Source organism: Podarcis vaucheri (genome assembly GCF_965113315.1).
Source record: "Podarcis vaucheri genome assembly, chromosome: 2".
Classification (NCBI taxonomy): domain Eukaryota; kingdom Metazoa; phylum Chordata; class Lepidosauria; order Squamata; family Lacertidae; genus Podarcis; species Podarcis vaucheri.
Window position 1 is genome coordinate 82,327,521 of NC_138760.1, and position 22,798 is coordinate 82,350,318.

The window sequence follows — 22,798 nt, forward strand, 5'->3', positions numbered from 1 at the left end:
AATAAAGAATGTAATTTGTTTACAGAACTGTAGATAATATCCTTAACTATTTGTAGGATTAAGACAGCACTTCCTGCCGAGATAATATTCAAATCGCTCAATTCAATGAAAATTTCTGTAATATGGCACCCTGGATGTTTTATTACAACTGTGATCAGATTTTTGCCTGATAGGTTTTTCTTTTTTTGTTAAATAATGTAGATATTGCTAGCAAATAACAAAAGAAGCCAAAATATAATATATTGGATGTAGCATTGTGATCCTATATAGAGGGTGATGAAACAGAAAGGCTTCCTTTGTTTTAAATACACATTTAAATGATCAGGTTTTTTGCTCTCTCTTTTTTAATGAATTATTTGACCTTATTTTGATGCAATACTTAATGATGAGGCCATTTCATTATTTAAGTGTATTGCAATGGCTTCTTAAACATATTTTTTTTAAAGATTATAATAAACCTCAGTGGAGTTTCTGAATATCAGTTAAAAAATAAGTTATATTTGGCTTTGTATGAAGATCAAACTAATGTTTAAATACTGTGTGCTGGATTCTATTCCATTAGAGATTTAGTCATTTATTTCTTGAAAAATATGGGCTGTTGGCATTTTGGATGAGAACCACTATGGTTTGTTGCTTTGACATTTAAAAAGAAAAATAATATCATTTCTGCACTATGTAGACCTGAATGAAACTTTATGAAGTGTATACTGAAATGTGCTCTGTGTGATTATTTTTAAACCAAGCTTGTCTTCCTGTAGTCACAAAAGTATATTATAGCAAATCCACTAATGTTGTTTTCCCCTTGTATTGTGCTTTCTACACTGAAAGCCATTGTAAACAACTGCAATATTCTGGGTGAGATTTCTTTTTTCTTCAAGATGGTAACAGCCCTGGTAATTTAAAATCTTATATAATTGCTATGTCAACCACTTGAATGCAAAGCACTTTGTGGGTCACAGATTTTTCATAAATGACTTTTGTATTTAATACAAGGTTTGCTTCAAGACTTTTCAGCAAATGATCTTTTCCATAAACTTGTACAGTGCAAAAGACATTTTGATTAATATGATCAATTATGCCAGAAGAGTTGGGGGGAAAGCTCTTTAAATTAGCTTGAAAACTTTATATGTTGTTGTATTGCCTGCTGTTTTAAAGTTGGCTAATAAGGTGGAACAACTGTAGTCAGAAGAACTATTGCAAGCTAGAAACTCTTCAGACAAGATGAGATTCCTGGCCAACTACAGTTTCGGATGACTAATGTTTTGAGGGCATATCAGAACTATTCTGCCAGGTAAAGTTCTAACCACCTTGAATTGCCAGCTTCTGGACTTTTGTAAGAAGCTTTTAATGTCTTTTGGCTCTACATAATTCACTCTGATCCAAACGTCTGGCTGAACAGCAAACCTACCCAGGCTTACACAACCCTCTTCTCAACAGACAGTGTTACCCGCTTCTTAAATCTCAAAGCTGGCATGACAGTCCAGTTGACCAGCTTATTCTTAAAATCAAACTGACTGACAGTTAGGCAGGGTTTATCCCTGGATTGTAAATAACAGCAACTAACTTTTGTGTAACACTGAGGTTCTATGATCTCCTTGGGATACTATATTTGAAATACAATAAAGTCTATTTACAGGGGAAAGTATGTAGCTCTGGGCTGAAGAAACTACAAAATTGTTGGCACTGGAATATTTTGCCCCCTAACATCTTAATATTGATGATTTGCCTTTTATTTCAAGCTTGATTTTCATCAGATACTTTTTTGATTTTCATTTCATTTTCTGTGTGTGCGCATTGTAATACAGATTCTTAATAACTAGTAGGGTACTATTTGAGACTTGAAAAACTGTTAAAAAGAAACCAATATTTCATTCTGTACATATATAGTTTAAAAAGAAAGAAAAAGACAATATAACATATATATTAACTGTGATGCATAGGAAACTTTGGATTCTGTCAACAGAAACCATGCTCTCTCTTTATATATATATATATATGTATATGATAAACAGACTGGGGGGGGGGGAGAAAACAGATGAGCTGATAACAGCTTTTCAACTACAAGCTTTGCACCTTGTTCCCTTTCTTAATTGCTTGGCCTCTCTATGATGGGAAGAATGGATCAAAAAACCAAAATGGTCTGTATGTTGAAATTCACTGCAATACATAAAATGCTTGCTCTCTGCGTACTGTACCTAAAAGCATGAGATTTGTGGAAAAAAATACAGCAGTACATTTGGCAATTCATCCCACTAGGGGTTATTATTCCTATATGTTTATTCATCTGTTTTTATGAATTTTTTAAATCTAGACAATAATTGTAAATAAAGAACTTACTGTCTCTGTTCATTTAATACTATGCAAAAGGTTATGCTTTCTATTGTTATTCCTACAGTGTGATGCTGGAATGTTTGTGGTTTCAAAAAAAATGAAAAAAAAAACACACAACAGTAAAATTATGTGATGTAAATTATTTTATAGTTTGAAACAAAATGATAACGTTTTACTCTTGCTGCTTACTGTCTAATAGCTATCTCCTGGCAGGAGCACAAGTGGAAATTGAAAAAAAAAGTAATAAATTCACAAAGCAGCATGAACAATAAAAGTCTGAATATAACATCCTTCTTTATTTCCACTGTCAGTTGAAACAACACATGTATTTTTCAATGCACTTCATACCAGACACTTATAAATGATAGCTATGCTCTGTCTTTGCAGTTGGAGGCATTATCCCTCTGAATATCAGCTGCTGGAAACCTCTGGAAGGGAGCACTTCTGTGCTCAGGTCGAGCTTACTGGTCTCTGATAGGCAACTGGTTGGCCATTGTGATAGCAGGATGCAGGACTAGATGGGACAAAGTCCGGATCCAGCAAGCTTTTCTTTACATTCTTATAAATATTTTGGAGCACTGAAGGATTTGGGGGCAATGTTCTCTTGGGAGCTGCTTGCTGATCAGTTGTGGTTCACCAAGTCGAAGGCTAGCCCCCTTAAAGAAGAAGTGATCTTTGCTAGGAAGTCATAAGCCTCTCCCTGAGATTTTGTGTGTGTCAATAGAGACAACTATACCACATCTGTAGTTGGTAAGCATGTCTGACCAATTTAGCTCCATCACCAGTATCCTGCCAAATAGTAAGGAGGGTACCACACAACAGATCCAGATGTGTGATAAATTCACTTTCTATAATCACCTTTTGTATCATATTTCTATGCAAAGGCAAGAATTTTACTACACCTTATTTTTTAAAAAACAAACTATCGGAAAGCAGAATGTGGTAAACGTACCCCTTTGAGTAGTAAAATTCTTGCCACTGCATGACAAGATTAGAGCTATTGTATTCACTTGCAACTTTTCATTATTTAGGCTGCCTCTTCCTCCCGCTTAAAAAAAAAAAAGCAGTGATGAGGCACATGACAATACAAAAACATTTGAGGGTTTTTTTCTACTAAAAAAGAAAGATGAAACTGGTTACCACTTACCAAGTATTACTGCGGAGAGCATGCAAGTTACTCCTTCATGGATAGTTCCATATCTGCAGCCTTCTTGACAGAATCAGGAGAGGGTAAGTGCATTCTAATCATTAAAACAGAGGAGGCTACCTTCATCAATGCTCAAGTTAAACAGAGTTGCAAAAGCTTTTTGATTCCTTCATGTTCCCACTGCAATAACATTAAAGTACATAATGAGCTTGTGCATAGCCCTGACTCCTCCCTTTCCATTTTATTTTTTAATGTTTAGCAAGCCCTATCAGTAGAGATAGTTTCAGAAACTCATGAAAAACAGTAATAATCTCTGAACTGAAGGGCCACTTTGTCAGCACTGTATCATGAGCATGGAGGCTTTAGTTTCACTATTTGGCCAGAGTGAAAATGTTAGAAGCAGCTCAAACAGAGACCCTCTATTTTCTACCTGGCAACTTAAAATGGCTCATTTAAAGAAAGAAAACTGTGGTATGAGTTGTCATTTTCCCATATCTTATTTTGGGCTGATAGAGTGAAAGCAACTGAACTTACATATGAAGAAGTCTAAGCCAATGGTTTTGTATGAGGTCGGTTGCACTACTCTGTCAGGAAGATTCCTTTGAAGTAATTCTTTGCAAATACTAATGGCTTTCTGAATGGGGTATCACAGTTAATAAGCAGCAGCAATGGCCAGGGATGTTAATGCTGGACGGAAATGATGGAACCAATGTGGGATATAATTTAATGCAGCTATTACTATTTTCTGCAATGGTTATAAGTGACTTGGTCCCCTGCTTCTTGCTTTCTTGCTTTTTCTCAAAGCATGAAGAATATAAGCAGCTTGACCTAAAAACTTGTCCTAGAGAGACAATGGAAGAACATATTTTAAGGTTTGACATATAAGTTACCACATGCCCATATAAAAATGTATATATACCATTTCAGTAGCAACTTACCCTCTACTGTTATGAGAACCATCAAGTAATATTAAATTGAATCAATTCTACCATTAGCTTTAACAATTTGATTCCCTTAAATGTGAACCTTGAGTGCCTGCATTTAATTTATACTGCTGTTTGGTAAAATGTGCAACATAGATGTATTTTTAAATTTTATAGTTTAACTATTGTACTTGATAATACTTTGTTAAACAATCAATTTAATTTATTTAATCTCATTTAAATCACCAAATACAAAATATCAGGTTCAAAAAAGCAATTGGTAACAAGTTAAAGTGACAATTTGAGTTAGATTCGCAATAGTAGATCACTGCACCTCACCAGAAATTCATGTGGCTTGAGTGCTCAGTCCAGCTATATAAGTCCAGCTATATAAGTTTAAACACACCTAATATTCTGAATTAGCCCAGTTCCATAAATGCTCACAAGAAGGAAAATATATGCTGTTAGGCCTGTTACACCCTCTCCTGAGGGGAAGTTGCTACAATGCAATATAACTACACCACAAATAATTTTTAAAAGGCTCTGATGGCAGTTTTTGGCCACACTGGTTTAATGGAGCCATACTTGGGTTTCTGTGCCACATGATTAATGGCAGGAAGTTGTTGGCCAGTGTGATGTCTCCAGTTGTTTGGGCATGGCAGGCACAATGCATCCTGACATGGGGTTTAGACTGCCTGGAAGGTGCATTTTGTCATGATTCAAGGACAATCAGGCTGCTAGCCGTTCTTGTCTTTGAGGAAGGACTACCTGCCTTACCAACCTTTTGCAGCAAGCTTCTCTCCTCCACTGATTGGGCATGGTTGTTACAAGGTTTCTCTTTTCCTATATTTTGTGTATTCTGATGGTCCTTTGTTAGGCTGGAAGTTTTATGTTGATGAAGTATATTATACTATTCCTTTATTTTTTGCAGTTTGTCACAGCTTGGGCAGGTATACAGTACAGGATCTTGGGATTTGGACACTGGCCTTTGACACAGGTAATTAGGCGTGCTAGTATGTATCTGAAACTGGGTCATTGGGATAGTATCACTGTAACAGGGGGTTTTGGGGGAGGGGGTCAAACAGTGCTAATTTAGGGATGCATGATTTGAGTCTGTATATTTCTGTGGAGTTTTCTTTGCCTACACGTGCTTTTGGGTATCTATGGAGATGCTGTGGCGTGTCTCAAATAGCCCTGTATTTACAAATCATTTATGCACACGCAGGGTTCTTTCCTCCACCCACCTCCACGTCAAAAAGCAGTGTGCAAACTGTTATGCGTTACAGTGGTCAGAACATGTCCCGTGCATGTTGGCATTTTATATCTGCAAATGTATGTGAAATATTGGAAGCTATGTTACAGTTCTATCTTTTTATTTTTTGCTGCCTTGCCTTAATGCATGAATACATTAATAATTTGAGGAAGGGCTGACCTAGAAAGTAACAGCTACAGAGGCTCAAAATCATTAGTTTGCTTCTTCATGTCTATATACATCCTAATCCAGCTCCGCTCCTGCAGAGTTACATTACATACCACTTGTTGCAGTACTTGTGAAATTAATGGGCATTTGACTGTGCGTTGTAATTCATGTCCCATTAATGCAATGCTGACAGACATCTGCACAAAGGGGCACATATAGTATGTTCCTCCTCTTCAACTATTTTGTGCAAGAGTCTGCACATCCAGCTACCAATTACTAAGTCTAGCAGATTATCACAGCAATCCTAATACTGATATTTTGCCCTTAAGACAGTCTTCCCCCACCTTGTGTTTTCAGATGTTGTTGGACTACAATCCCCCTCACCCATAGCCAATATGACCACTGGTCAGAGATGGTTCTTTCCCCCACAATATCTAGACTCACGATTGGGAAAGATTGATTTAAGGAAAGCATTCCTAATACAGGTACAATGAGATGGCCAGTCTAGATCATTGGTTTCAGTGGGCTCAAGTACATTCAGTAATAATGTGTTACACTGTAGCTTGTGAGTTTTAGCCCAAATGAAAACTAATAATTTTACCTATTTTTCCCAAGCTCTAACCACGTAATTGCCTACAGAGAAGAAGAATGTCAAGAAGTTAAACTGTTGGTTTGCATTCTCTGGATCTTCCGGCCTTCGGATTACTGTTGTTCAAGTATGTCTGTCAATAAGATGTCAAGATGAGATGTTCCTAATTCTCGCACTGGTTGATTTGGAGTGTTGCAAGCCCATCAAATAAAGTTGTGCCTTTTTCTAACCCAAAATGGTTTCAGAGTTTCTTTTCCTTTTTTGGTTTTTTTTTTTGGGGGGGGGTTGCCTCTGTAATGCCCCGTTAGTTGTGTGTGTGCCATACTTATGTGTACAAGGGCTTTCTGGGTCAGGGCCACTGATGTAATTCCCACTGATTTTTATATATTGTGTTTAGAATTTAAATTTTAAACTGGAAAGTTATTTTTGTTTCTTAAAATTAAACTCACAAGTTTTATACATTTTAAGCTCATGTATAAAAGTTTGCAAAATGTTTACAATATAACAGTGTTTTTAAAGTAGGACAGAAAACCATTTTTGATCAAGTCAGATTTCTAGAGGTGGCTATTTCACATGAAGTAAGAGAATTGCTATACAGGAAGTTGCCGTTAAGGATTATGCTTGAGACAAATTTGCTACTTTTTGTTTTCCTGTAAATCAATGAATAAATTTCTAGGTGTAGAACACAATCCAGTGTATAACTTGCAGGCACATAGTTTTTGCATGAACCCAACTCCTAGCATGGTTGTGTGTAGGAACTTAGGAAGCAACCTTATATAAAGTCAGAACAGCAGTCTATCTAATTCAGTGGTGATGGACAGCAGCTCTCCAGGATTTCAGACCAGCCGTCTCTCCCACCTCTGCCTGGAATTGCTGGGGGATGAACCCGCCTGGGACCTGCTGCTTGCAAAACTGAAGGTCTTCTACTGGGTGCTCTGGTATGTGTCTGTCAATAGGAGACTCCATACTCAGAGCAGTGGGTGTTAGAGAGGAAGGGAAGAAGCTGTGATGGATTTAATCATCCTTCTGGATCAGGAGTTGGGAACCCCCAGCGTATGGGCCAGATGCTGACCACAGCTCAATTTCATAATCCTGCTGAGTTCCCTCCCACCAACCAGCAATTAAGTGGGGAGCAGTTGAAAGGGAAAGGGACTCTCGGGTTGTGTGAAGTGTGCAATTGCAGCTCCTTCCTCTGTAAGAAAATTTGTGGCAAGAAGCTCAAACAGGGACAATGTCTCAGCAGAGAGGTAGGTTTATGTTTCTCTAAAAAAAGGTAAAGTTGAAGGACCCCTGACAGTTATGTCCAGTCGCAGACGACTCTGGGGTTGCGGCACTCATCCCGCTTTACAGGCAGAGGGAGCTGGCATTTGTCCGCAGTTTTTCCGGGTCGTGTGGCCAGCATGACTAAGCCGCTTCTGGCGAACCAGAGCAGTGCACGGAAATGTTGTTTACCTTCCCGCCGGAGTGGTACCTATTTATCTACTTGCACTGTTGTCAATGCATTCTGCAGCTGTGTACATGGAATTTTCAGAATGCAATTGCATTTTGAGATTTTGAATAGCTGTAAGAGAAGGCTTACAGTGTGGCACTGAGGATAATTGTGTTAGTAATAATAAAAATATTACATTTTAAACCCCCTTTAAAGGGGGAAAAGAGAACTGGTGTAAATCAGATGTGCAGCTTGACACGGATTAGATATTGCAATTGATAGGCAATAATTTGGGTTGGGGTATTGTTTAGGGGGTTTTGTTGTGAGGCTCTGTTATTGCCCTAATTGTTTAAAATGTTTTAGATTGTTTTAAACTGCTTTTAACTTGGTTGTTTTTAAATTTTGGGTTTTTTGTTTTAATGGGAATGTAAGATGAGAAGAGAGGAGCTGGGGAGAGCAGGGCCGACCCCATTCGTAGTGGTTCTGGGCAAGAGGAGGTATGATGTGGTGAGTGTGGCAGGCCGGGTGAGGGGCACATGGCACAGGCAGGCAGTGACTGTGCTGTATGCCAGCCTCACCATTCACCTGGTGAATTGCAGCTGTCCTATCAGTCAGTGCTCAGGTCTGCAGCTGCTGTTGCTGAATGCCAGGTCGCTCCAAGACCTCCCTCATTCATTATTTGATTATGAATGAGGCCAATCTAGTCTGTACAGTGGTACCTCGGGATGGGAATGGGATCCATTCCAGAGCCCCGTTCGCATCCTGAATAGAACATAAGATGCAACGGCGCATCTGCGCATGCACAGGTTGAGTTTTGCCACTCCCGCGCATGCACATGGTGTCATTTTGAGCGTCTGCCCATGCGTGAGCGGCGAAACCCAGAAGTAATGCACTCCGTTACTTCCAGGTTGCTGTAGAGCGCAACCCGAAAGTGCTCAACCTGAAGAACATTCAACCCAAGGTATGACTGTATTACTGAGACCTGGGTGGGTGAGGGTAGAGTTGATCTCACCCAGCTGTGCCCACCTGAATGTTTGGTGCAGCATCAGGCAGACTTAAACATTGGAGAGGGGAAGCTGCTGTTGTCTATAGAGAGCATCTCTCTCTCCTGGGTTCTCAGTCCAGTATGCCAGGGCAGGGGATCTAGAGTGTGTGTTCCTGGCATTGAACCAGCATTCTGCTGGTTTACTACATGCCTTGCTGCCCACCAGACTCCCTGTTTGAGCTGACAGAGCTGGTCTCAGAGGCAATGTTGAGGACTCACAGTCTGCTGGTTCTGAGGGACTTCAACATCTATGCCAAAGCAATTGGCTCTGGAGTGGCGCAGGACTTTATGGCTGCCATCATGGAGCTATCCCAACATGTCACCTGTCCAATCCATGTGGCAGAGGGTGATGCTTGGGAAGTACTTCTCAGCCCCATGAAGCCTTCAATGGGAGGGTGCCTGGGGTTCAATTTTATCCCTCATGTTGTTTAACATCTACATGAAACCACTGAATGGGGTTTTCTGGAGCTTTGGAGTGCATTGTCAACAATATGCTGATGACACACAGCTCTGCTTCTTGACATCTGCAGGCAAGGCAGTGGATGTGCTGGACCCTTGTCTTGCTTCGGTAATGTACTGGATGAGAGCCAACAAACTGAAACTCAATCCAGATAAGACTGAGGCACTGTTAGTGACCTGATGGGTGGGAAATCGCCTGCTCTTGATGGGGTTACATTCCCTCTGAAGGAATGAGCTTGGGGGCACTTCTGAATCTTTTGCTGTCACTTCAGTTTCAGGTGGCCTCAGTGGCATGAAGTGTCTTCCATCAGCTTCGGCTGGTGGCCTTGCTGCATGCCTACCTAAGCAGGGATAGCCTAACTTCTGTCGTCTACTCTGGTAACCTCTAGGTTAGATTACTGCAACACATTATACATAGGGCTGCCTCTGAAGACAGTTCAGAAACTTTAGCTGGTGCAGACTTTGGTGGCCAGGTTGCTCACCAGGGCAAGACGGTTTGTGTATATTACATCAATTCTGGTCCAACTGCACTTGCTGCCAATTAGTTTCTCGACCCAATTCAAAGTGCTGTTTTTGACTTATAAAGCCTTTAACAGTTTAGGACCACGATACCTCAAGGACCGACCGCTTCTCCCAGTCTGAACTGACCTGGATCCTGCAATCATCATCGGAGGTCCTTCTTCATGTTTGAGTTCTGGGTGTAAAACAAGCCTCCTTGTTCTCCAGTTCTAGGAGCAAACAAGCCTCTGGTCAGCTGGCAAGTGGAGCACCTGGTAACCAGAGATCCCATAGTAAATGAGGATCCTGTAATTTTCCCCACTCTCTGCCACAAAAGTCCCACCACTCTTTAGTATTCTGAGAGCAAGGAATCAAATGGTGGTATAGCTGGGAAGCGTTAAATCCAACTTGATTTTAAAATACCTTTTGCATAGGTATTAGCAGGATGTGTTACTTACTAATTTAAAAATTCATCATTCAGTAGTTAATCTGACAGGAAGAGTGAATTAGCACAATAGGAAACAGTTTGACAGCTCATTATAAACTAAACATGCTTCATTTTCAGCATCTTTTCAGATTTCTGGACATCTGCCAGCCTGTTCATCCACTTGTAAAAGCAAAGTTACATGTACCAATTTCATTTTCCCCCTTTCCACACACTGACAAAATCTTGACATTTTAGTTTTCAAGTTGCTTTTCTTCTCAGCATACACATCTAAAACGATAGGTGGCATTTAATTATCCCCTTCTTTAACAACTGACAGCTGTTTTGCATGGTACATTTTGCATGTGACGACAGCACCTATCCCACCCATGGAATGCTTGAGAGAAATCCTTTTATGCTGATTTCATTCATCATGTGCAACTTCCTTTGCCTTTTCTAAAAACTTGGAAGTAAAAGCATCAATATTCTGCCAATAAGCATTTGTATCACTACATTTTGTGCATGCTCAGAGCTCTTGCTGGCTTGCCTAGTTTCTTGCTGCCCATCTGCCATGACTATAGCTCCACTTGTCCAGTTGCATACAGCTACTCTTTTTATTTTTAAGTAATCACTTTCTTAGAAATGAATTCCTCCATGCAAGTCCACAACCTGTGTTCCTAAGATATGTTTTGGTCAATCCAGTTTGTTTTTCATGATTACTTTCGAAATTGGGTGGTTCTGGCAAAAATAACCCTACATATGGAAGTTCTTTGAGTGGATTTTGGATCATCTACAGCCATAGATATATGAAGTCTTAACAATTTGTAAGCACACAATTGGATATAAAACAATGGCAAAAATCAGTCTGGTACTTGGGGCTGTGGCAGGAAGGCCAATGTAAGCATCAGCCAACTCTATGACCATTCATGCAATGGTAACTAGTGTAAACACCATCATGCTAATTTTTTTTTTGTTACACAGCAGGGAGGCCCAACTTTTCATACCAAGCACACCAAGTGGACTGCAATAGTACTTTGACACTGAACCCTCCAGAGGGGGGAAGGCGAGGCATAAATTTGACACACATACCACAGCCCTCGTGCCACCTTCCCAAAGCTGGGTAAGTGAAGCACTGGCCTTTGGGAAGGAGGCATGAGGTTCTGACAGGGTCCTAGAGCCCTCTTTCTGTTGGGATACTGCCAGGGAGATAAAGTCCATCATGGCCCCAAGCCGTCTGCCGGACGTCCATCGATCTCCTGTAGACACGCAGTATCAGCAATTAGCGACACAAGTTTCCAGAAAATAGCTTGCCACGTTCTGGAGCTCATGCACACTCGTATCAGCAGATAATTCACAGCAGAAGTTGCACGCAGGAGAGCATTATTTACAAGTTTATTCAGCGTTGGTCAGAACAAAGAAAAACATGACTGCCTGCATCAGTGTCTACGACACAGAGAGCGAATGAAAGCAACAGAAAACATAAATATCCTGTGAACAGGAAATGTGCAGACTCTGTGACTCACAAAGCCTGCTCCCTTTTAAGGTGGAACGGAAATATCCTAACACTTTCCTCCTTCCTAAAGCCCAGCACCTCATCCACCTTTGGGAAGGTGACATAAAGACTGATGGGGTAGGGGGTGTCCAATGTTGCTGAAGCTCACAAAAAGGCTTTAGGGACCACCATCAGATGTAGTTTCGGAAACCCTGGACAGCATTTCAATGAACTTTTCCTGAAGCTTAGGATCTGGGCAATATTACCACCAACCAATGTTTGATCTCAGGAATTAATGGCCACTATAAGACACCCCACCTCATGACTGATGTAAACATCAACAGAATCAGTAAGTTTCTGTGCATAAGACACTTGAGTTTGGGCCCATTAAACTCCAGTTTGCTGAGGTTTAAGCAGCAGTATGGAGCTGCTTGCAAATGACTTTCAAAGAGCAGTGTGAGGCTGCTTTAAAACCTCTTGTAAACCACCCCGCACTGCTCTTTAAACCTGCTTTGAAAGCCCTTTGAAAGCAGTCCTGTGCTGTGTTTTGAAGTCCCAATAACCAAGGCCTCAAAGTGCGGCATCACCTGACATCACTATGACAAGAGATGATTGACAGGTCCTTCCTACCTGTCAAATTTGGCCCACCATGATTGAGTAGATTAAAATCTGTCTCACTGGCCAGAAAACATTCCCCATGGCTGATTTGCAGGTCTTCAAACAAAGCATATTGGAAGCAAATCAACTTCTAAAGTAGACACTGCAATTGCTAATCTTGTATCAGATACCCAGAGCCTTATTTGCAGCCCTATCTGATTCTATCAGCTGCATTTATCCTAGTCCAACTAAAACCCCTCTTTCTCTCCTGCCAAAATGCAACATATTAAATTGTATCTGGCTGCTGGAACACATTTATGTCCCTTTTGCAAACTGATGTGTGTGGGAGGCTGAAGCAACAAACTCCTTTTGTTAAGCCGCTGATCACCAAGTAAGTTTGTCTGATAAAGCCAAATACTGTAGATAATGCAGGCAGAAACAAAAAAGGGACAGTACTCTTTTTAGTGCTTATACAGGGTTCAGAAGAATGATCCATATGTGTGTGGAGCATATTTAAAGAATATAGATACATGTGCCCACATTCCCAGTAATCCTTATTGGAAATCTCAAAGAGTTGTCTTTGATTTGGTAGCAAAACTGAAATGCAGTCCTTCTGCAGTGATAATTTTAACTTTTTCTTTTTCATTTCCAAGGCTTCACTAAGGAAATACCAAGAGCATTCATTATTTGACAATGCAATACTTATCACTGACAATTAATTCTGAGTTACAAAATACTAGCCTACATGTATGTTTGGTGTTTCATTCTTGCTTAAATTTTTAAAAAAGAGAGAATTATGTTCCCATTTAGGTTAATCTGTATAACTGGAAATCATCTTCTTTGAAAACAGTTACATGCATCCCTTTATAAACCATTTTGAAAACTGACTTTCCTCAAGCTATTTCCAGTTGAAAATTACAATGAAATAGTTTTCCTGCTACAGCTGAGAAACAGATTCCATTTGCTTATTCTGTTCCCAGTGTTGAAAAACATCACCAAAGATTGCCAGCTTCAGTCCACAAAGATGCAGTATGCAAATTTCCAGGCAATCAAAATAGTGACTGGTGGAATTTGGCCACCCCAGCTCAGGCCCTGTGCAAGGCTACTTTTTTCACCAAGGGAAGCACTGCTTTTACATCACTTCTCATGGTCTCCGCACACTTCCAATTAAAGCACGGTGCCTCTTCTGCAAATTCCAAGAGGTACACATCAGTATTACACACACAGCACACTTAAGAAATGCCACTTAAAAAGCTACTCAACAAAAAGATAAGAAAAATGGTACTGGAAGCTATGAGAGGGTCAAACTACATGTGACACCACTACAGCATGTAACATAACCTCTTCTCTTCAGTCATCCTTGGCAACAGGCAATCTGCTGTGGAGAAGGAGTGGGAGGGGAAATGCTGGACCTTTCTTCCACCCACTGCACAACTCCCCTCATCCAGCCACTTCATCTCCTGCCTACTGGGCTCTCGAGGCTTCATTGAGAGTTTGCACCTGACTTTGTATTCTTGTTAATGCTTGTGTTTTATTTATTCTGTAGCAGCAATCATGAAGCATGGCTAATGAATCGCTTCTGTGGCTCAAGTACATAAGCCTTTAAACACCATTGAGAATCAGTGATCCAGATCAGACGTATTACAGAGAATGACATGCCTACCTGTACCCCATAATACCTTCATGCTGCACATTTGCTCCAACATTTGGTTAATCATAATATACCTGAATGAAGTGGGTGGCCTGCATGCAATTTTTCTGCCCACCAAAATGGGCCTATAGTGGTAACAGGAATGGGTTTTATTTTTTATTTTTGTGGGGGGAAATCTTCTTGCACAAGCACACAGAGGGGAGACACTGCCAGGGAGGTAGTTACACTGAGTGGAATGAGAGAGATCAAGCATTCCACTAGCCTTAATATTAGTGCTGGATCATCTCCCCTCACTTCATTTTGGAATCGGCTCAGTCCTTAAGAGCTCTCTCAAGGAATGTTTGGGGGGGGGGGAATCTGCTTTCCGGAAGTGCTCTTCCAGCTTATGGTGCTGAAATATGACTGCTGTTGCATGCTTTTTTATTGTTCCTAGCACAAGCCATAGTTAAGAGCCCCTTGGAAATTCATATTTAGATGTGGATGTGAAGCAGCGACCACTTAAAACACTTGCAGGAGGTTATCAAAAGAAGTTATCCCAAAAGTAGGAAATATGCACCAACACTGAAAGAAGGGTTTAACATTAAGATCCATTTTTGTACCTGAAATGATAGTTTGAGAGATGCAAAATGTGAAGAACAGCAGTTAACCGTTCACATCTGTATAAAATTTGTGAGAGATAGTGGTTACAGACTGGAGACCAGTTTTTGTGACTAAAGGGCAAATCATGGGAGGAACCTGGTGCTAAGGAGCTCACTCCATTAGCGCAAACATTTCTCTTTGTGTGGTGGAATGATCTCTCCTCCCCTGTGGGCTATTCTGGGGATTCTTCTAAATCCCTCACAGTTAATTTAAGGAAGGGGGGCACACAGGGAAGGAGAGGGTGGAAAACTCTTGCATTGGCAGAAGTTCCCTCATTGCGAGAAGCAAAGCTACAGGGAACCAGGCAGAGGGCCTTTTCGGTAGTGGTGCCCGCCCTGTGGAACGCCCTCCCATCAGATGTCAAAACGATAAACAACTACCTAACATTCAGAAGACATCTTAAGGCAGCCTTGTTCAGGGAAGTTTTTAATGTATGATATTTTAGTGTTTTTTTGTTTCAATGGAAGCCGCCCAGAGTGGCTGGGGAAACCCAGCCAGATGGGCGGGGTACAAATAATAAATTATTATTATTATTAGTTCTTACGAGCACAAGCTTCTGCTAGCTCAGGCACAGGCAAACTTGGCCCTCCGGATGTTTTGGGGCTACAACTCCCATCATCCCTGACCACTGGTCCTGTTAGCTAGGGATGATGGGAGTTGTGGTCCCAAAGCATCTGGAGGGCTGAGTTTGCCTATGCCTGTGCTAACTGGACCAGTTAGTTGAATCCACAGTAATAACATAATAAGATGCAAGATAGACAAAAGTCCATAGTGGTGAATTCACAGCAAAGGACCATGCACATTACAACTGAAATCAGACTATAAAAAAGAAACGAAGATTAAGGAAAACAAGCTGAACAGAATAAAAGTGTTTGAACAGAAGAGGAACATCTAAGATTCATCTGAAACCCCACACCACTTCATAATACCTGTCTAGAGATGTAAGAAGGCATCAGTTTCCTATCCGCCCTGTGTTCGTGACATATGGTGCTGCCTCCATTCTGCTTCCAACAAAAGCAGCATTATTTGCCATGGTATCTGCTATGGCGACGTTTTATGTAATTAATTACATAATTATATTATCATTACATTATTCTACACCATTTCAATGCAGAGAAAACACAATGTAAATTTGGGGGCAGGGGTTCATCAATTATGTATTGTTATATATCATTTGAGGACTGAATACAACGACAGTTGTACTGGATTAATTTCTGTTCCAGACAAGGGATGAACAAGTGAATATTGGCAATTTCTAGTCCTGCTTGGGTCAGAATTCTCCAACATTCCTATCCATCTCAAGAGGCAAAATGAGGAAAGATGAAACTAAGGAAAATGACAGTCCTTTAGGCCATTGATGAAATTTCTATCACTGCAAGTGTTATAAGAGCTGCTAGTTAAAAGAAATGATCTATTTTCAAAGTTGGTTCTGCCACCACTTACGATCAGGCTCCCTGATTCTTGTTTAATTTCTCTTGCACCAAGAGAATATTTCCAAAAATCCAGACCTATTTTTGCAGTCCATGAAGAAGGCTGTGAAAATGAAGTGGCAAAAGTGGGATGGTATTTTTGAGGGGGCTCTCAGCACTATGAAGAACAGGATCCCTGCTATTCTTACTTGAATTCAAAGCCCTTTACCCATAGAAGCGTGACACTCCATCCCCATGGCTCAATTCAGCGACACACACCTTTTGAAATACGATTGGGCGGTGTCAAAGCTGACAGTTCCCACCATCTGGCAGACAACTCACACAGAGATCTAGTCCAGCAAAGACCACCCTCTTTGAGAACAGCCACCAATCTGCTAGATCTAAGATTTAGTAAGTCCAGAAAGCAGCATAAGAGCTTTTCTTGTAAGGCAATTGACATGTAGAGACTTTCCCTTCCTGTGTTGGATGATTTCAAATAAATTAAAAAACCAAAAAACCTTTTTATTAAAAAAGAACTCACTTAAAGACCAGCACTGTTATTCACACCAAAGTCATGTTCATTTCAGGTATTTATAGTGGCTTTATTGTGTAGGAAGTTATTTAGATAGAGAGCCACAGATAGTTGTTGGCATACACTCACCATTAAAAATAAATAAATCCTTAGCACAACTCAGTGCACTCCACCCAAGGCCAATAGGTCTCCTTGCTTGGTGGTGTGTATAAATCTGGCATCCCCAAACTCGGCCCTCCAGATGTTTTGAGACTACAACTCCCATCATCCCTAGTTAACACGACCAGCGGTCAGGGATGGTGGGAATTGTAGTCCCAAAACAGCTGGAGGACCGAGTTTGGGGATGCCTGGTATAAATAATAAGATAATCATAGTTGTCATCTTTAGGCTCTGATCAGTCATCAGAAGAAATGAGTATGCAGTGTTTCTTTTTGGATTGAGACCAGAGGGCAGATCCTGCACATTGATCACACATCTGCATGTATCTTTACCTTGTAGAAAGTTATAGGTGTTCTCGCTACTCCACTGTGAGAGGGAACACTATACAGTTGATCTGTGCATTTTAATTGTGTCTCTCTGGGTTGAATTATCTTTAAATTTAACAAAAGGGTTTTTGTTTGGTTTTGTTTCTTATTCTAAGTTCTTATTAACAGATCACTCTTTACTAGTTTGGTAAATGTGCAGTGATCTGTTAAGACTCTTTCAGACAACAAACAGAACCTCAGATGTTTACTTTGCATCCATATTTCAAGCACCTCCCCATTTTATGCATAGAAACCTTCCCAGTGTGCATTCCAAGTCTAGGGGTACTGCACATGTTTAGGATGAGAACAAATTTAAGTCACGGTGGTAACAGCCTCTTTAAAAAATGGACATGAAACAAATGATGTGCTTTGTAAGAAGGATTGATTCATTTAAAACTAAGGTTTGTTCTAACAGCTTGAAAAGAAAACATTTATCTTTGAAACCTGTATATGCTGTTGCTATTTCAGTGCTTGAATTAACCACATAGTGTCACCCTAGACCATCTAAACCAATCTTGTGTAGACATTGCAGTTTTGTATTTCAATACTGCAGTCCCATGAAGCTCTTCAACTTCATAATGAACAGCACAACCCTAACCAGGTCAACTCGGAAGTAAATCCTGTTAAGTTCAGATAAGTAGGGATAGGACTGCAGCCTAAATTGTAGTTTTGATGGAGCATGATAAAATAGGGTAAGCAATAGAGATTTCCTGAAACAGTGTTTGACTGATTCTAACTTGAAGTTCTAAGACAGAAGTGCCTGGCGTGCTCTGGTCCATGGGGTCACGAAGAGTCGGACACGACTAAATGACTAAACAACAACAACAAACTTGAAATTTACTGTTTGGGAGAGCCCAAGGAATTGGGTGGGAGGGGTGATTTATAGTTGGGGAATCTCTCTACCCAAAATTCACTTAGTTGCTTCCTAGAGCTATAATTCAATTGCCCTATGATGCTAATTTCTTGTATTAGGGACTAGATGAGCAGGAAGTTGTTATTATTATTCTTAGACTTCTTACCCAAAGATTCCCAAGCAAGTTACAACACATTTAAAAACAAGAATAAATACAACACACTATTAACAATTCATACACAGAACATACAATTCATATATATATAGCTATTGATAGATATACACAAAACAAACCCTACCCATCCCACCCCCCAAAAAAACCTTTACAGAAAGCTTTGTCATTAACTCAGTCCACCAAAAGCCTGGGGGAAAGGGTTAGTCACCAAATAGATGCCAGTGAATGTGTCAAGCAGGCCTCCCTGGGAAGAACTTCCGACAGACGGCTCACCCCATTGCCAACACATACAGAGCTTCCCTCAGAGGAAGGCCATGGATGAAAATCTAAAGGTAGAGATAAGGTCCAGAAGATACTGGGATCCTGAACCATAAAGAGCTTTACAGGCCAATACCAGCACTTTGAATTGGGTTCAGATGTATATAGGCAGCCACTGTATCTGTAGCAGATTTGGTGTTTTATTATCGGGTTGCCTCAAACCTATCAACCGTTTGACAACCCCATTCTGCACTAATTTAAGGTTCTCCACTAATTATCAGAAGGATAATGCCTGCCAGCCAGGTATCATATAGTCCAGGAGTCAGCAAACATTTTCAGTAGGGAGCCAGTCCACTGTCCCTCAGACCTTGGGGGGGGCTGGACTATATTTTTTGGGGGGGGAATAAACTAATTCCTATGCCCCACAAATAGCCCATAGACGCATTTTAAATAAAAGGACACATTCTACTCAAGTAAAAACACACTGATTCCTGGACCGTCTGTAGGCAGGATTTAGAAGGCGATTGGGCCGGATTCGGCCCCGGACCTTAGTTTGCCTACCCATGATATAGTCAATGTGACCATGTCGTGATGCTTCATAGCCAATCTGATTTAGCTAAGTCATGAAGAGTGACAGCAATGTTTCTTGGACCAGTACTTTCCTTTACTCTGAATTGGCACACACTTTTGTTCTCCTTTAGGACAAAAATGGTTAATAGGTGGGAGGTTTGGAATGCCGTGAAATGTTATCACAAAGGCAGGGGTTTGTAGTGTAATCAAACAAACCCTGAAATGAGCATATTTAGACAGATTAAAGACTTCTCCAAGCTGAATCACGCTTCCTTTGAGTTACTACAAACTGCATGAAAGGCCTCCTGAAACCTTGTGAGCAATTTAGACTTTGGGAGGCAGATTTTGTAGCTTCAAAAATTGAAACATTTCTCCCCAGGCCACTGTGAGAACAGGATACTGAACTAGATTCATCAGAAACTTCATATGTTATTACTTCCACCTTCTCTTGTTTTATCAGCTCCACACACACACACCCCTTCTAGCCTTGCTCGGGCCCCCTCCTCTCTGAATTGGAATCTGGAATCACAAAAGAATGTGGTTGTTCTGGAGACACTTTACTAATACAGTGGTACCTCAGGTTACATACACTTCAGGTTACAGACTCCGCTAACCCAGAAATAGTACCTCGGCTTAAGAACTTTGCTTCAGGATGAGAACAGAAATCGCGTGGTGGCGGCGCGGCGGCAGCAGGAGGCCCCATTAGCTGAAGTGGTGCTTCAGGTTTAGAACAGTTTCAGGTTAAGAACAGACCTCTGGAACGAATTAATTACGTAACCAGAGGTACCACTGTAGATCTGAGACTCTTCACCACTTCCTGGGACATTTAAAACATATTTTTACTGTGTCTGGAATCTTTTCTGCCAGTCCAGGGGTAGTACATTATCTTTATTTACAGAGACAAATCTCTCTGATGGTTGTGTTCCTGAAGATCAACAATAAGTGCACAGCCACCTTAATCACCACTACAGTGTGTTTGTGGAAGTGGACTGTTAAGACAGAAAGATAATATGTATGAGCATCCTTCTAACAAGGAACCTAGGAAGCTACATACACTCTTTCCAAAAGCAAGGTTTTTCTTGCTCCTCATGCTGTATTCTAACAGTTATAAACCCCTGGAATAAAACACTTGGCAAAATTAGTGATACAATATTTCCACTGCTTCTTTGTCCTTCTGTGAATATTTTAGAATTATTTTGGTTTGGCAGAATCCATTTGAATAGCACCTTTTTGTGCCTTGGAACTGTAGACTTGCACTGCATGCTGAAGGTGACCCAATTTCAGTACTTCTCCTAAAACCAAAATAACTCTAGGGGCTAAGTCACCTTTAAGGTAACAGTCACCAAGGTGATTTTTTTTGTGACAGCTAAGCTTTCTCAATCTTCTCTTTGAAGACAGTTTCATTTTCCACCTTAAAAATTTATCAACATTGCTGTAAGTCCCATTCCGTTTGCAAGATGAAGGTACGGCTTGGACCGAGTTTTTGTAAGCCGCAACCAGCCACACACACCACATCGGAAGAGAACTTTGCACACATGGAATCTGTATGCACAAGCACATCCTGTATTCCAGGGAAGATATGAAAACAGATAATTAAAGAACTCACACATCCAGAAGGAGCAACTCTCTCATCTGCAAATTGATATGATTGCTGTGACAAGGATGCCTTCTAGTGTCAGGAACATAACTCTTCAAAATAACTTTTCAGCTGCACCTAGTAGCTCAGCCTATGAGATGCTCTGCTGAGAACGTAGCTTCTAGGACCTGAGCCTGGCTTCTTTCCTTAGAATCATAGACTCATAGAACTGTAGAGTTGGAAGGGACCACACAGGTAATTGAGTCCAACCCCCTGCAATGCAGGTTTGTATTTTATTTTTACTCAGGGAGGGGCTTGAACCCATGAGCTTAAAATTAAGAGTCTCATGCTCTACTGATTGAGCCAGTGCTTTTTTTCTTTTAAAAAAATGTTTAGGGGTACTCTCATTTTCCTACTCATATTGAAATACTGCCTCTCAATTAGGCCAAACTTAGATTCACAAAATGTTTAGCGGTATGCATACGTCCCCCCCAGAAAAAAAGCACTGGATTGAGCTATCCCACAGCTTCCTAATATCTGCTTGTCATGGACACAACTGTACCATCCAAGGGGTACTGGGGCACTTGATGGTTATAGAGAGGGACTGGGTGTCCTCCTGTCCCTTGAGTGGCTTTTTATGGATAATTTGAAAGAGAGGTGTGGGTGACATTTCATCAGCACAGTAACACAAGTCATTCCATTTGCCGCTGCAGCTTAAGTCAATTCATATTATTGGGATGAGAAACGGGAAGAATATGATCTGCTCTTGCAGCTATTCTTGAAAGAAGCTATTAAAAGTAAAAAGTGAAGGCCCAGTGACTCATGAACCATGCTTATTGGTCCCTTAGAGTCTCTCAGGGAACAAAAAGCCTGTTAAATATAGAGGGTGGCTCAATTGAACTAAATTGCCCACAGCAGCCAACACAAGGGAACACCCGATTTCCATTGTACTCACCATTCCAGAGGGGCTGAGTTTGCACGTTGCCTCTTGCCCCAGTCGAAAGAGACTGTGGGAAAGGGGTCAGGAAGGACTTTGTGCAAGTCTTCCTGGCAACTGTGAGGGGAGAGGGGGAGGGGACAGCTCAGACTTTGAGAGCTGCTTGTTTAACTTTACTGAGCAACTGATGCTTGTGAATGTGCAAGGATTAGAAATGAGTAGCTCAAGGTTACAGGCTGTCTGCCTTTGTTTCAGATAATACTGTTCTGATATAATTTATCAGGACTCTCTTTTTGTCACACCATACAGCTAATGAATATCTTGCTACTACAGCTGCAGAGGCTTAGATCTATTGGCAACTGCCTGTGTTGTGTTCAGCTGCAAATAAGGAGGCAATGAAAAGATCAGTCTCTATAAATGTATGATGATACTACATAAGGTCTGTACATTTATTTTTTTATTTTACAAAAGCTACCCTCAATCCCCCAAGTCTCTTGTTTTGGCATAGGGCAGTGTGTACTTAGCATCACAGTTGTTGCCTTGGAAACTGGAAATCACATGATGTGTGCTGCTAGTGGAGCATGCTCAGTGAATGAATAAACAAGGCCAATTTTTCTTCCTTTGCTTTAAAGACTCTTTGAGACTTCCTGTTGTCAGCTACAGCTGTAAGGAATGCTTAATTTGCATCGTATCGAGAAGCACGGGGCAAACGCTCTGGCAGCGTCTGGGATTGTGGCTGCTTAAACCTAAATTAATGTAGAACAAAACAATTCACACTCCACTGCTGTGGGAAAGTTCAGACTCCCAGCACGGAGACTTTCCAAGATGTCCACGCAAGGAAATTCTTCCGTTAAGGGGGGAGGGAAAAATTAGCCAGTAAAAAATCTCTGTAGGAAGCTTCCCTCAATCTGAACACAAAGAAGACCTTGGGTCACTTTGAACCCTACTGGTGCTTGTTACATCTTATCATTAGGTGTTTTGTTTTATTTTGTTCTTAAACATAAATATCTTTTAAGGGGGGGGGGAGAATCTACAAAAAACTATTCCCAGCTTTCCTTTTTAAAGTTGGCCCAACATCCTTTCTTCCTTTCTTCTCCCTCCTGTCCCACCCCCTCACCCCTTTTTAAAAGGAGGTTAGCTAATTCTTCTGTTGAAGGCTGTAGTGCTGTACTTTATTCCCATTTGCATGTGGATGTGTGCCTAGAATTCCTGATCAGCCCTCTGCAGACACTTGCTACTTTGTGGAGCTTGCAGCATAGGGATATTCAAGCCCAGACCCAATCTGGTTTTGTTGTTTTTCTCCAAAGAATAAGATCTCTG

General features: G+C 40.8%; 1 long non-coding RNA gene across 1 annotated transcript; it reads right to left on the reverse strand.

The window, feature by feature from the left end:
* Positions 1-1,590: 1,590 nt before the first annotated feature.
* On the reverse strand, positions 1,591-21,583 carry LOC309526079. Its single transcript, XR_014216639.1, has 3 exons — positions 21,497-21,583; positions 9,992-10,113; positions 1,591-3,658 (listed from the first exon to the last, which is right to left on the reverse strand). It is a non-coding gene; the product is annotated as an uncharacterized lncRNA (long non-coding RNA).
* Positions 21,584-22,798: the final 1,215 nt, after the last annotated feature.